Here is a 9,389-nt window from a genome sequence, read left to right on the forward strand (position 1 = left end):
GAAATGGGCTTTGAAGAGCTGGGCCAGATAGTGACAGAGTCCAAATGACTCTAAACCGACATACCAGCCCAAACGTATATGTTGCAAGTTAATCCTTGCTCTAAAAGTTGTGACAAGATTCTGGGCTTCTGAAATGAGCCCAGCACATACAATTTGAGCAAATCACATTCAAAATTGTAAACGAGCAGCTTAATTTATTACAAGAATATTAAATTAACAACTATATATATATCATATCATATTATATTAAAAGTAGAAAGCTCCTACCTTCAAAGTTGAATTATAATAATATCCTTTAATAATCGGGTGACCATTTTATCCTTGAGCCAAAAAAATGATCTTTCAATAAATGACAACTTTTTTTTTTTTCTTTTCAGATGTGTTTGCCTTTCCATTTAAAATAGACTTTAAAGAATAATTATTGCTACAATTTAGAGTTCTCTGATCTTTCATATTCCTCATTGCAATTCAAAACTGCTTCAATTAGCATTCCCTACTAATGGTTCTTAAAAACTGTCATTTATGAGAAAACCCAAAGGATGGAGAAAGTGTATTTAAAAAATGTCAACCTTCACGGCCATATCAATTGACATGTGTATTATTCTCCAACGCTATATTTTCAGATAATAGGTAAGTACTCATTGGAAAGGCTTCTAATATTTTCTCTACAATCATTATGAAGAAGAGGATAAAGGAAGTTGCTGCACAACATGGAAGATTTTCTGCATATGATCGCTTTGACATTTGTGTAATGTTAGAATTACTCAATGTACTCATCTTCCTAAACAAATTTTTTGCATAATGATATTTGAGATTGTTTCTTGTATTCATTGCTCTATGTTCCTTTTTATTTGGCTATTTTCTATTCGCTTACCTCAATTTTGTTTCATTTGTCAATATAGGATAATTCTGGAACGATGATTGTGTATGTATTGTTCAAGTATTCTTCATAGCTACACCCATTTTGTAAGACAATATGTCATGAAAGATAATACAATTCTTCTTTTTTTCTTTTTTGTTGTAGTGCCGTTATTATTTGCTTGTTTGATTTTGATTTTGGTGGTTTTGTAATATACCAATTTTATAAGTTTAATTTTCTTAATTATTCAACTTTGATTGTTTGTTTCTTTCATCTGATCTTCAATGGTTATAATATTTTTATAATATAATTTTATTTTACATTCTTCATTACACTCTATAAAGGTGCACAACAAAGTGTCTATGGTGGCAAACTTGAGCACACACGTAACATCCGTGGTTCCCACTTTCGTGTTGTTATATATATTTTTCATAAATTTTATCATCTTCTATATTTTCTTTAGTATAAATTTTTACTTGGAAACTTATGAGCTCATATTTAAATTCCCATCGAAAAAATAATTTGTATGAATCATTCTTTAATCTACAGAACTGTTAAATTTTTTCGTGAAGTATGACTAATTAAAACATCAAACTTTTAACATTTGACATGCCATTGACATGTTAAAATTATTGATACTACTATATTTATGCAATTCAACTAATATTCTTTTGTCAAATTTAGAGATGAAAGGGCTCATAATTTTGAATCAGACAAAGGGTACATGTATGTGCAATTATGATTAATATATATGAATCAAATTTATTGATTTCTATAATTATTATTTATCTCTATCACAATTAACTACTATTTCTATGTAGGTGTACACCATAAAATTGATACTGATTTTCTAGCCATCCTAAGGAAAACATATGTTGATCGAATTTCTCTACAACTTCTACAAAATCCTACTTTCATTTGATAACAACTCCTTCACACGTACGCGATTGTAAAAAAAAAGGAGGCTACAGTTTCTTAAAGATAAGGCACAAACTTTAACACGTGAAGCACTTGCAACCATAGTTGACGTTGCTCATATTTATGTATAAAATAAAGTATGTGTTATTGAAGCATAATAGGCTCAGCATTCATTAGTTTTGAGCTTACATTTTTCCTCTTCAAAATTTGTGTAACTCATCGCACGCTTATTCTAAAAATATCTATATTGCTTTAAAATATTTATACTAATTAGCATGGGAAAGACGTGCAACGCACGTGTAACACCCCGTAAAATTTTAAAGTACTTAAGTGTTAAGCCCGGTAAATTTTGCAAAGAAAATAATATTTCATGGTGCCGGACTAGGTTTGTGTGTTTGAGGCTCGAACTTTTTGGGTTGAACAATGCACCGGAAAGTAAAAAAAAAAAATTGGTGGAAAAGTGCATTTCTGCGGTCCATTATGCGACCGCAGAATCACTCTGCGAACCGCATAATGGCCGCAGAGTGAGGCAGTTAATTGGGCCAATTGGAAGCAATTATGCGGTCGACTATGCGACCGCATAACAGTTATGCGGTGCATTATGCGATCGCATAACAGTTATGTGGACCGCATAGTGACCGCATACACAGATAGTTCTTTTGGCTATTTTGTAACCAACTATGCGGTCCGCATATCGGTTATGCGATCGCATACCTTGTTCCAGTGCTCTATTTTTAGATTTTTAAAATCCGACTCTATTTCGTTAAATACACTCTTTGGGTCATTTTTGAGCTATTATCTGATATTTTAGAGTGAGAGAGGGTGCCCTAGAGTGAGAAGGTGTTCTCCAATATTTGTTCTTCAATTCTTGCTCAAGTTTTGGAAGATTAAGAAGGCAAGTTCACTAAGTCTTCATCCTAGAGGTAAGATTCTACACCCTAAATCCTAATTTCGAAATCATCTGAACATGGGTAATTAGCAAGATAATGTTTGGGCATGAAAGTTGATTATTTTACATGCATGTGATATCAAGGGGTGTAGGAAGATTGTTGAACTAAGCATGGTAAAGATTGGGTTGTGGGATGATGAAATACTCCATAAAAGGGACCTTGAAACCTTATGCACACCTTGTATTTGATAAAATGCTCAAATGAGCTAGAAACATGATCATCTTCCTAATTGTGGTTTAATTTATTATATTTCTAAAATAGATTGAAGTTGCTAAGAATTCCGGAACGTTTTAGAGTTTAAGGAAGCTCAATTGAGGTATGTTGGCTAAACTCTTCTTTAAGAGTTGGAATTCTCATTATCCTTGTAAGTACCGAGATGTTGATTATAAATCGAGTACTCTGATATGTTTTGTGATGAAGATATATGTTCAATTCGTATTTCAAATGCTCTTATCATATTGTATTATAAATTGAGGATGTGTCCCAAACTATGGATTACGTATCCACATATTATAATTTCTAGTCGTGATTTACGTGAAAATTATTATGCCAAGTTGTATAGAGACTGTGATTATGATACACCTCCACCCACATACATTGGGGTGAGGCGGCATGACCGCTTTGTGTGGGGATTATGGTATAGAGATTGTGATTGTGACACACCTCCACCCGCATATATATTGGGGTGAGGCGGCATGACTGCTTTGTGTAGGGATTATGATATTGTGGGACTGCACCTCCACCCGCTTATATTAGGGTGAGGCGACACGACCGCTTTGTGTATGGTTTTGGTATTGTTGTTGCACCACCACCCGCATACATTGGGGTAAGGCGGCATAGCCGCTTTGTGTTGGTATTGGTATCGTTGATGCATTTTTACCCGCATACATTGGGGTGAGGCGGCAGGACCGCTTGATTAGAGTAGTGGTATTGTACGTACACCTCCACCTGCATACATTGGGTGAGGCGGCGGGGCCGTTTTGTGTGAAGATGGTTATAGAGGACCTCATCTTAAATCCTATAAATGTTGTTGATAGCTTTTAATAAGCTTGCTACGGTTAAGACAGTTATATATATTATTCTATTGCCGCACTGGTTCATCATAATTATTTTGTATTTTTAAATTCTTAAATTGGTATTTAGTTTTCATACTAGTACCATTTGACGGTACTAATGTCCCTTTTGCCGGGGGTGCTGCATCTTTAAATGGATGCAGGTGGTTCCACAGCAGGAGACATTGATCAGTGATAGCAGTACACCTTCTTCCCACCTGACTTGGTGAGCCCCAATTCATCTCGGGGTCATGTATCTTTTAATCTTTATCTATTATGGTTTAGGTGTAGTCGAAGCCTTGTTGCCGGCATTATCATTGTACTCTTATTTATCTATAGAAGCTCCGTAGACATAGTGTGGGTTGTGTATTGGTACTGAAAAAGACAAACTATGCTATATTGTGGTTGTATTACTTGTCCATTTGAGACTTTAAAAATGGTGAAACTTATAATAAGAAATTGGTAACTGCAGACACGGCCACTTTATTATTTATTTAAGGAAAACATATATTATCTTTATTCATGAATGAGATTGGGTAGAAGAAATCTAACAGGCTTGCTCGGTCGGGTTCACTCGGTTGAGCGCCGGTCGCGCTCCACGGTTTTGGGGCGTGACAAACTTGGTATTAGAGCCTAAAGTTTTAAAGTGTCCTAGGATGTCTCGGAGCCGTATCTAGTAGAGTCCTTATTATCAGTGTGTTATCGACCACATCTATAATTAGGATGCTACATGGGCATTTAGGAATAATACCCTTCTTTCATGTTCTTTATCGTACGATAAAGCTGGTGTTAAGATTGTTCCTCCTTTAACTCCTGCGTTGCTCTAATTTTCAGTACATGGCACCTAAGAAGAAGGCAAGAACTGGCCAAAGAGCCAATGTCACCCCAGGAGTGACAGTTAACCCTATAATTGATGATGCGGGAGAGCACCGGAGGAGTGAGAATATTCCTCCAGTTACTACACTGCCTGACTCTACTACAACTGATCAGACTGCACTTGTCCCTACACCTACAGAAGGTGCAACGGTTCCTCCAACTGATATTCCAGTTTCACCTCCAGCTCCAGCTTCTGATTCTGGTGTGTCTGATATTGATATTAGGGGAGCCATACAAATGTTGACACAGTTGGTGGCTTCTCAGGCCCAAAGATCGAGTGTTGGGCCTACTTCTTCCAGTCATCCAGGAGAATCCGCTAGTTCTAGGGTGAACAAGTTTCTTCAGTTAGATCCTCCAGTGTTTACGGGTACTGATCCCAAGGAGGACCCCCAGGACTTCATTGATGAGATGCACAAAACTCTCCAGGTTATGCATGCTACAGAGACAGAGGGAGTAGAGTTGGCCTCTTACCGCCTGAAAAGGGTGGCCTATTCTTGGTTTGAGTTGTGGGAGGAATCCCGTGAGGAGGGAAGCCCTCCGGCAAGGTGGGGTGAGTTCACAGATGCCTTTATGGATCATTTCTTGCCTGCCGAAACTAAGGCAGCTCGTGTCGTTGAGTTTGAAAGCCTGAAGCAGGGTAGTATGAATGTGTGGGAGTACCATATGGAGTTTGCGTGCCTGTCCAAGTATGCTATTCACATGTTACCCACTATGGAGGCTAGAGTACGCTGGTTTATACAGGTCCTTAGCCCCTTGGTTATCAATGAGGCCTCTACAGCTGCCTTAAATTTCGATATGAACTATGGTAAGATGGTGGCATTTGCTCAAGCCACAGAGACCCGCAAATTGAAGAACAGAATGGAGCGTCAGAGTAGCAGCAAGGCCCGGACCGCGAGCAACTTTGGTGGTTCTTCCGGTAGTGGTGGTGGTAGGTCGGCATTCAGGGGAGGGTCATCAGGACCATCCCAATCATTCGCCCAGTCTTCAATGGGTGCACAATCATCTGGACCCAGTCAGGGCAACAGGGGACCCCACCAACAGGGTCGGCCCGATAGAAGATTTCAGCAGCGGAGGCTTCCATGCCCTAAATGTGGGAGGATGCACTTTGGGTCCTGTTTCATGGACCTACCAGTATGCTATGGGTATGATTTGCGGGGTCACATTCATAGAGATTGTCGCTCGTTCTACCAAAATATGGGCAAAGGCGCAGCACAGCCAGCTAATTCTGTAGCTACTATATCCACAACACCTCCAACTCGAGGCACCCCAGCACCCGCAGGACGTGGTGCAGCTAGAGGTGGTGCACAAAATTCGGGAGGACCCAGCAGATTTTATGCTATGCGGAGACGTCGGGAATCAGAGGCTTCTCCAGATGTTGTCACGGGTATATTGACTGTCCAATCTCATGATGTATATGCTCTTATTGATCCCGGTTCCACTTTGTCATATGTCACTCCTTATGTTACTATGGAATTTGGGATAGAACCAGAATAGCTTTATGAGCCGTTCTCTGTATCTACTCCGGTTGGTGAGTCTATTTTGGCCGCGCGGGTTTATAGGGATTGTGTTGTCACATTGCGTGGTCGAGACACCGTGGCCGATCTTATTAAATTGAGAATGGTCGATTTTGATGTGATAATGGGGATGGATTGGATTTATTCTTGTTTTGCCAAGCTTGATTGCCGAACCAGGACTGTTAGGTTCGAATTTCCAAATGAGCCAGTCATTGAGTGGAAGGGTGATGATGTAGTGCCAAAGGGTAGGTTTATTTCCTACCTTAAAGCCACAAAGATGATAAACAAGGGATGTATCTACCATTTGGTCCGGGTTACGGACACCGATGCTGAGGCACCTACACTCGAGTCTGTGCCTGTTGTAAATTAATTTCCAGGAGTCTTTCCGGATGAACTCCCTGGGATCCCACCAGACAGGGAGATTGATTTTGGGATTGATGTGATGCTAGACACACATCCTATATCTATTCTACCATACAGAATGGCACTGGCAGAATTGAAGGAGCTAAAAGAACAATTGAGAGATTTGTTAGAAAAGGGTTTTATCCGGTCAAGTGTGTCATATTGGGGCGCACCGGTCCTTTTTGTAAGAAAGAAAGATGGGTCACTAAGAATGTGTATTGACTATCAGCAACTTAATAAGGTCACAATCAAGAATAAGTACCACTGCCAAGGATAGATGATTTGTTTGATCAATTGCAAGGTGCCAGGTACTTCTGTAAGATTGATTTAAGATCTTGGTATTACCAATTGAAGATCAGGGAGCGAGATATTCCAAAAACAGCTTTTAGAACCCGGTATGGGCACTTTGAATTTTAGGTGATGTCTTTTGGGCTAACAAATGCCCCAGCAGCCTTCATGGATCTTATGAATCGAGTTTTTAAGCCGTTCCTCGACTCTTTTGTGATAGTGTTTATTGACGATATTCTTGTATATTCACGAAGTCGAGAAGACCATGCCGATCATCTCAGGATAATTCTGCAACCCCTGCATCAGCACCAGTTATATGCAAAGTTTTCAAAGCGTGAATTTTGGCTTGAATCAGTCATATTCTTGGGTCATGTAGTTTCTAGTGAGGGAATTAAAGTTGATCCTCAGAAAATTTCAACGGTGAAGAATTGGCCGAGGCCTACAACTCCAACAGAGATTCGCAGTTTCTTAGGTTTAGTTGGATATTACAGAAAGTTTGTGGAGGGGTTTTCTACTCTTGCCTCTCTATTGACTAAATTGACGCAGAAGGCAATTAAGTTCCAATGGTCAGATGCTTGTGAAAAGAGTTTCCAAGAATTGAAAGCAAGACTGACTACGGCACCGGTGTTGACTCTACCAGAGGGTATAGATGTATTTGTAGTATATTGTGATGCTTCAAGAATCGGGCTTGGATGTGTATTAATGCAACATGGGAAGGTGATAGCTTATGCTTCTAGGCAACTAAAGAATCATGAAAAGAACTATCCAACACATGATTTAGAACTTGTGGCGGTGGTATTTGCATTGAAAATTTGGCGTCATTATTTATACGGGGTCCATGTGGACATATTCACGGACCATAAGAGCCTTCAATATATTTTCAAACATAAGGAATTGAATCTGAGGCAGAGAAGATGGCTTGAATTACTCAAGGATTATGACATTGATATTTTATACCATTCGGGGAAGGCTAATGTTGTGGCGGATGCTCTTAGCCAGAAATCTATGGGTAGTTTGGCTCACTTGGAGGCATATCAGAGGCCATTAGCCAAGGAAGTTCACCGATTGGCTAGTTTGGGAGTTCGTCTTGCGGACTCTAGTGAAGGAGGGGTAATTGTGCAAAATAGGGTTGAATCATCGCTTATTGTGGAAGTCAAAGAGAAGCAATATAACGATCCATTGTTGGTAAAATTGAAGGAGGGGATTCATAAACATAAGACCATGGCCTTTTCTCTTAGCATGAATGATGGTACACTAAGGTACCAAGGGCGACTCTGTGTTCCAAATGTGGATGGTCTCCGGGGAAGAATTATGACTAAAGCTCACACTTCTAGGTATTCCGTGCATCCAGGTTCTACAAAAATATATCATGATCTTAAGGAAGTCTATTGGTGGAATGATATGAAGAGGAATGTGGCGGACTTTGTAGAAAGATGTCTGAACTGTCAGCAAGTGAAGGCCGAACACTAAAGGCCCGGTGGGTTGGCACAGAACATAGAAATTCCAATGTGAAAATGGGAAATGATTAATATGGACTTTGTGGTAGGATTACCGCGCACTCCGCGCAAGTTTGACTCAATTTGGGTGATTGTGGATCGACTCACGAAATCAGCACACTTTTTACCGGTTAAGTCTACCAACACAGTGGAGCAGTATGCTCAGTTGTATATCAAACAAATAGTCAGGTTGAATGGCACCCCAGTTTCCATCATTTCTGATCGGGAGGCACAATTCACTGCTAATTTTTGGAAGATATTTCAGCAAGGTTTGGGTACTCAAGTGAATCTTAGTACAGCCTTTCACCCGCAGACTGACGGGCAGGCAGAGCGGACTATTCAGACGCTTGAGGATATGTTGTGCGCTTGTGTTATAGACTTCAAAGGTAGCTGAGATGATCATTTACCACTCATAGAATTTGCATATAACAATAGTTATCATGCTAGCATTCAAATAGCACCGTTCGAGGCTTTATATGGTAGGAGATGTAGATCTCCCATTGAGTGATTCAAAATTGGGGAAGCAGAGTTAATAGGGCCAGACCTCGTGCATCAGGCTATGGAAAAAGTTAAAATCATTAAGGAGCGGTTGAAGACTGCTCAGAGTCGTCAGAAATCCTATTCGGATGTTCGTCGTAGAGATTTGGAATTCAAAGAAGATGATTGGGTATTTTTGAAAGTTTCCCCCATGAAGGGTGTAAGGCGATTTGGTAAGAAAATAAAATTGAGTCCGAGGTATGTCGGACCATACAAAATCATTCAGAGGATCGACGAGGTAGCATACAAGCTTGAGCTACCACCTGAGATGTCATTAGTACACCCGGTATTTCATGTGTCTATGTTAAAGAAAGTAGTTGGAGACCCGACGGTCATTGTTCCGATTGAGACTATTGAAGTAAATGAAGAATTGACTTATGAAGAGATTCCAGTTTCTATTATTGATCAGCAAGTCTGAAAGTTGAGAAACAAAGAAATTGCATCCGTGAAAGTGCTATTGCGAAACCAACAGGTTGAAGAGGCTACTTGGGAGGCCG

At 39.8% G+C, this 9,389-nt stretch overlaps 1 long non-coding RNA gene across 1 annotated transcript; it reads left to right on the forward strand.

Annotated features, from left to right (window-relative positions):
- The first annotated feature begins 431 nt into the window (after positions 1–431).
- Positions 432–1,011, forward strand: LOC138908721 (uncharacterized). The gene is made up of 2 exons (XR_011415120.1): positions 432–769; positions 903–1,011. It is a non-coding gene; the product is annotated as an uncharacterized lncRNA (long non-coding RNA).
- Positions 1,012–9,389: the final 8,378 nt, after the last annotated feature.

Source organism: Nicotiana tomentosiformis, chromosome 3, assembly GCF_000390325.3.
Source record: "Nicotiana tomentosiformis chromosome 3, ASM39032v3, whole genome shotgun sequence".
NCBI lineage: Eukaryota > Viridiplantae > Streptophyta > Magnoliopsida > Solanales > Solanaceae > Nicotiana > Nicotiana tomentosiformis.